The sequence below is a fragment of the Fukomys damarensis genome, unplaced genomic scaffold (genome assembly GCF_012274545.1).
Source record: "Fukomys damarensis isolate Sample0158 unplaced genomic scaffold, DMR_v1.0_HiC HiC_scaffold_16, whole genome shotgun sequence".
Classification (NCBI taxonomy): Eukaryota; Metazoa; Chordata; class Mammalia; order Rodentia; family Bathyergidae; genus Fukomys; species Fukomys damarensis.
The window spans coordinates 72355654-72362671 of record NW_022900928.1 but is presented as its reverse complement, the minus strand read 5'-3'; the positions used below and the strand labels follow the sequence as shown (position 1 = coordinate 72362671).

The following is a 7018-nucleotide window of genomic DNA, read 5'->3' as shown; positions in this document are numbered from 1 at the left end:
GAACCTTTCCATACACATTCCAGCTGTCTTGGTATCCTTATCTTTGGTCTCTTTTATTCTTTGAGTGACAATAATAAGTAAAGAGCTGAGAGCTTTAGACATAGGATAGATAATTTTTGTCAAGGCAGGGTTGGAAGTGGAGAGTAGAAGACAGAAAAAGACAAAGGAAACCAAAGAGGTACTTGGGAGAAGGGCTCAAAGAAGGTGAATTTGACGCAGGGAGAGCCAAAGTGAAATTCGATGAGGTAGTAATTTAGAGAAAAGTCAGTCTCAGTAGATATAGAGATAAGGACTCTACCTGATAAGGACTTTTTGTTGTAATAAAACTTAACCTTCTGAGATGACAGGGAAGGGAATTGAGAGGTCTCCTTTTGATTTTCAGGTGGAAGTGGTATAATTGATTCCTGGAATGAATTGAAATATGCATTAGTTGTTTGGTGTTCTATTCCAAATCACAGTAGCCCACCTTGTTAAATGTGCCTGGCTCTTATCACTTCTTTTCATTAATTTTATTGGATATTTCTTTGTAATTCTCCAAAGATACTGTCAGATTTAAGAAGACAAAGACCTTGCCTTATGGGCTTCAGTATGTTCGAACTTCTCAGGATCAGTTCAGTCTGTTGGTTCAGATAAAGGGCTTAGGGTCATGCAGAATAAATAGGATATAGTATAGTACTTTGGATCTTGACAACCAGGGATTACTACAAGGTCACTGTGTTTTATACTCTATTAGTGGCCTTTCCCTTCCCTGGGACACAACACTGACACTCACATCATAAAGGAAGAGAAGTTAATTTGGTTCATGGTTTCAGGTGATTTAGTCCATGGCCATCTGGCTCTAAGGAATAAACATCATGGTGGAAGGGCATGGAAAGGGCAAAGCTGCACAGCTTATAGGGACCAGGAGGCATAGCAGGAGAAGCAGAGCAGGGCAACAGCATCTGGAAGAAGGAGCCAGGGAGCAGATGCACTATGCAGGATCTCACCTCCTTGACCCACTCACATACATTGAGAAGTGTGCTCCACCAGTGCTGCAGCTGGGTCCCTCACTGATCAAACTGACACAATAAAGGTTAATAATCATAGGTAGATTATCGAGTATTCAGGAAATAATAATGAAAATCATTTTTTATAAAAAAATTTGTCTTAATAGTACTGGATAAATGTTAGCTAAATGAAAGAATTACCTCTAAAATTATTTCATGCAATTCCAAGGGATAAAGAAATTTCTTCTTTCTTAGGGAGGGTAGACTCTGAGGACATGGTCTTGAGGGAGTCACTACATCAATACTCAGGTTAATGAGATCTGTAATTGGGAGTCAAAGTCCTTATTCTCCTGTTACCTACAAATAAGAAACAAATACAGTTTCCTTTCTGGAAGTTCAGGTTTCCTTGGGTAAATTAACAAATGTAAGTCACGTTCTTCAATGCAGAAGAGTTACCAGATAAATCAGTCTCTGATTCTTTCATCCAGGCTGGGAGAAGAGGGCTCTGAGCTCAAGTCTGCTGTCTCCTATTCACCAGGTCTTTGCTCTTCTCCGGAAAATTGGACAGAAGACAGTAAAGAATATCACTACAGCTCTAAATGAGAAAGGTGAGTCCTGACCTGACTGTGGTCTGTGATGTAACCTGGTGGTTATAATTGCAGGCTTTGTCAGAATGCCAACTAGAATGATGTTCCGTACTTTTGACTTTGGGCTAGGTTCTTAATCTCAGTTGTCTCATCTATGAAATGAGAATAATAGCATTGTCCCAATAGCTCTTAAAACAGAGCCACTTACAGAACAAAGCCATCTGTAGAGTGTCTTATGTAAATTTTAATTTAAACAATTAAATCTACAGTGACAAGCTAAGAAATGTTGGAAGAATACAATCTCCATATTTCTTAAAATGAAGTCAAATAAAACATAAAGTGAAAATGCTGAATGAAAACAATAAGAACAAGGACAGAGCTCAGTTTTTGTTCTTACAACAATGATCCAGAGTCATGGTAGATTCTGCCTCTTAGGACAGGGAAGAGACTCAGGAGCAGCAACTGAAGCAGGGAGGAAAGGATTTACTTCAGAATCTAAAACTCACATAGCATACTCATGGAATTCCTTCCTTGAACATCACCATCTCTTATTCTGCAGGCAAAATTTAGCCTTACATAGTTATAGTCAATTGGTAATTTGCTACTATGCCTAGTAAATGTGAAGTCTTCCTAAGAATATCAAATATCTATGGATTCCTTTTTCAAGAATAGAAGAGAGATAGAAAAGGAACATTGTGATGTTTCTTTGTTTACAAATGGTCCTCTTTTCTTCACCCCACAGAAAACACTCAAGAGAGAATGACAGACAGGAACTCTTCTGTGACAGAGTTCATCCTCGCAGGCTTAACAGACAAGCCAGAACTTCGGATCCCCCTCTTCTTTCTGTTTCTAGTTGTCTACATGGTTACAGTTCTTGGGAACCTGGGCTTGATCCTCCTGATAGTGCTGAACTCTCACCTGCACACCCCCATGTACTTCTTCCTCTTCAACCTCTCCATAATAGATTTATCTTACTCCACTACCATCACCCCCAAAATGCTGATGAGTTTCATCTCCAAGAAGAACATGATCATGCATGCTGGGTGCATGACTCAGCTCTTTTTCTTCTGCTTCTTTGTCATTTCTGAGTCCTTCATTCTTTCAGCAATGGCGTATGACCGTTATGTTGCCATCTGTAACCCACTGGTGTACATGGTCACCATGTCTCCCCAGGTGTGTTCACTCCTCCTGTTAGGGGTCTATGGTATGGGCTTTGCTGGGGCTATCATCCATACAGGAAGCATAATGAGTCTGACCTTCTGTTCTGACAACCTTGTCAATCATTTCATGTGTGACATCTTTCCCCTCCTTGAGCTCTCCTGTAACAGCACTAGTGCAAATGAATTGGTGGTCTTTATTGTTGTAGCCATTGACATTGGAATACCCATTGTCACCATCTTCATTTCTTATGCCCTCATCCTATCTAGCATCCTTCACATTCGTTCCACAGAGGGTAGATCCAAAGCCTTCAGCACCTGCAGCTCCCATGTGATTGTAGTTTCTCTTTTCTTTGATCTGGGGCTTTTGTATATCTCAAACCACCATCTGTTTTGCCCCTTGGCCAAGGGAAAGTATCTTCTTTGTTTTATACTATCGTGGAACCTATGTTAAATCCATTAATCTATAGTTTGAGGAATAAGGATGTCAAAATTGCCTTGAGGAAAACCTGGAGCAGAAAAATATTTTCTTAAGAAATAAACAATATTTGAAAAAGAAAGTGGAATTCTTTATTAGCCTTTGTACATTTAATGAGGGTATCAAATTCTAGGTTAATTTCCTGTCTTTCAGGGATATTCCAGGATATTTTGTCTTTCTATTTTGTTGACTATTTAATACAGATTTATTCTCCCCAATCCTTTTTCTACCTAAATTCAACTATTCCAAGATTTATTTATAATATTTAAAATAATTTGATCTGACTGAACTTTATTAATAATTTAATCTTGTTTTCTTATTAACAGATATTAGAGATACGGAAATGTATTTGTTCTATGTGGATATACAGCTCAATTCCAGTGTACTGTTGCTTTCATAAAGCTATGTTTTCTTGTTATATTGGTTCATTTATATATTTCCTTTAAAAATCTGATGAAACATTAAATTGTGATTTTATTTACAGTAGTGTAATATCTTAATGACTACTTTTTGAATGCTATGCTTTTATGAGGGTATTGGAATTGAATAAATTTCCTTAACATGGTGTCCACAGAGCAGAAAAGTGCGTTAAGGTGATATTTTTTTTGGTGTCATTAAGAGTGAGTTCTTACAAGGGACACTTTAATCTCAGGGTAGTTATTTAGATCTTGTGTAGGTTGACAGGTTACAAAATACAGAGTGGAAAGTCATACATTATTTCATTACTAAGAGAATCATAATTTAAAGATTTAAAAAAAAATTAAACTATATATTTTGCCACAATAGGGAAATGTACAGATTCTGGATAATCATGGTAGGATCTGAATATTTGAAAGAAGCATAAATAAGTTTGAAGATCTAGTTATCAAGACACCATCCAGCAGTTCCTTATTAGAAAAGACAAGTTATTTTCACTGAATTTTAAATAACAGTGAAACCAGTTGGTATATTAATATTTTTATATTCAGAATTTTTTATTCAATATTTTTCAGTGTTCTGTAAAGAAAGTTTTTTTTTCTGAATATACAAAGTGCTAAATGGCTAGAAATAGCAATTTTAAACATGAATCAATAAGTGGACTTTGTTTCTACTTTGATGAACAGAAATAATCCTTCCTTTCTTCCTTCTTTCTTTTTCTCTTCCCTCTTCCTTCCTTCCTGTCCTCCTTCCTTCTCTCCTTCACTCCCTCTACCCCCTCTTTCATTCCTTCCTTCTGAGCTGATGATCAAGTCCAGGGTCTTCATCCTTAGCTACATGCCAAGGTCCCAGCCCTTTTTCATTTTGAGGTAGTGTCTGAGTTACTAACTTTCTCAGGCTGAGCTTGAACTTGTGGTCATCCTGCCTCAGCCTGCCAGAATGCTGGGGCAGTAGTCATGTACCACCATACCTGGTTGGGTATTTCTTTATGTGAAGTGAAACTCATAAAAGAAGAAGCATTGGAAAAGCATTAGAAACAGAGTCTTAGATAATATCTGGGTCAATCACTCCAGCCATACCTTTTATGATGGCTTTACCCAGCATAAAAAGTCATGTTATAAACTAATGGTCATTAGGAGTCAGTTGCTGTCGCCTTTTGCTCCCTGAAGTGCCCTGCATTTGCTGTAATATGCAAAGCCAGAGAGGTGCAGTGTGTTTATGTCGGTTGGGTGCTGACTTCATTGGCTAGGGAGTCCCTGAAGGAGCTGACCACACAGCCAACTTCTTAGCATCAATGTGGGAACAGATGCTGTGATAGGAATGCGCCTTGGAGGCAGCTCTGAGCTAGAACAGAGAAACAGGAGGATCCCAGGGAGAAATTATGAAGAACTCACTAGAGGTCCCTTTAGTTGCTTATCTCCCCCTTGATTTTCTTCTGTCATCCTCCTCCCAGGCCTATTTTCTGAGTCAGAACTTGCTGGTTCTCAGTGGGGTTTAGGATATGATGGGTGCAGCATTATGCTGTTTATCACTGTCAGCCAAGTGTTATGAAAGACTTTTAGCCTGTCTCTGGACCCCTTGCTTTTGTGTACCAGAATTAGACAATGAAGACTTCTTCCTAGGGCAGCTGACAGTTCGAGGTGGTTTTATGTCTAGATTTCTGCAACTGAAGTGTTGGGGAATGGTGGTGCAAGAAGGGAGTGTTGTAAGGGAGAGCCTCTGACTTTTCATGGCCATACACTTGGCAGGGTTCTAAGAGGACTCAGTGCTCATCTCCATCTTGTGGTTGACGTGAAAGGTGTTGAGTAGACTTGAGGAACCATCCCTGGGAAGTGTGGTAAACTAGCAGCACTGCCAGGGGAAGAATTAGAAACCACAACTCCTACATGGTCCACCTACTCAATAAAGGCTGTGGATTTCCTCACTATAAACAACAGATTTAAAAAATCCACAGATATTTTTGTTTATGATTGCGTGGTGTGGGATTTGGAGAGAAGCAGAGGTAGATGGAGAAAGGAGAAGGAAGTGACAATGATCAGGCGTCTCCTGTGTGGGAGACACTGGCCGGTTCTTCACTTAGGTGATATAATCAGAATCTGGGAGGTGAAAAGAAAGAGGTACTAGATGGGCCTGATTAGGACCTTTTGACACTATTCACATGCAATTCAGAGTAAATATTTTAACTTTTAAAATATACAGTAGTTAAATTTACATTGGAATTAAAGTAGCTTTTCTCTAGAATTCGTTTTCATTGACAAATTTTAAAATTTTATTTTAAAAAATTTTACTTTTCAAAGCTATCCATTATGCTGATGTCTCTTTAGTCTGCTTGTTTGGCAACACAGTGGGGTCTCAAATGAAAAACCTCGTCAATGGTGATTCATGCTTGGAGCAGTCTTACTTTAAAATCCGTGGAAAGAATGGTCCATGGTGATGAGATTCACAGTTGCCTTGAGTAAAAGTTCCTGGACAGGTATCAATGACAATCTCTTCTTGGGGGTTGGTTTCAGTTGGAGCTGAGTTGTTGTTGTTGTTGTTATAGCTACAAGCTTGATATTGGGACAAGGATAACTGGGACAGGGGTGGGTGGAAAATTCAGACACATACTCTTGATCCATGACAGTCACTGGAGAGAGGCAGCAGGACCTCCGAGGACATGTTGTCTGTGGCCAAAAGAAGCCAGGCCAAAGACCACATATAGTGTGATTCATTTAATGAAATTATAGGAAAGCATCTTTAATTTAAGGTAAAAAAAATCTTGGCTAGTATGGTCTTACAAGAAAGGATTGCCTGGGTAGAAAGAGGAAACTTTCTAGAATAAGGGAGAAAGCAGTGACATATCTATTTGTCAAAATTGTACAGCTAAGCATTTTATGTTTAAATGTATGCAACTTTACCTGAAAAAGAGCTGTAATCACCATTATCTCCTGCTCCTTGTTCTGCTTTTTCTCTTCATCATCAAGAGTGGAGTCAGTGGGGAGTAGATTATAAAAGACAAAGTGTTGAGAATCATTGCTCTTGGCTTGAGTATATATGGGTTTATTGTACTCTTTTCTGTTCTTTTTGTATTTTGAAATGTTCAATAATTCAAAATTAATAAAAATATCTCAACAGGAATCACAGACAAAAATATTAAAAGGAAATCAATACAATTTCTGGAGTACATGGATGAAATAAAAATCTTAACCTTGGGTTAGGCAAAGAATTTTAGGCAGAACAATACCAAAGCACTAGGCCTGGTGTAGCCCTGTGCCTGTAATCTCAGTAAGCTAAAAGTTTGAGACAAGAGAATTAGAAATTCCAGCTTGGTAAATTTAGGGACTGAGTGAGACTGTTTCAAAATAAAGAGTATGAAGATGTTGAACATGTAGCTCAGTTCAATATCCCTGGGTT

General features: G+C 38.5%; 1 pseudogene; it reads left to right on the top strand.

Moving 5' to 3' along the window:
* The first annotated feature begins 2326 nt into the window (after window positions 1-2326).
* LOC104865269 lies at window positions 2327-3264 on the top strand (annotated as a pseudogene).
* The last annotated feature ends 3754 nt before the right edge of the window (window positions 3265-7018 follow it).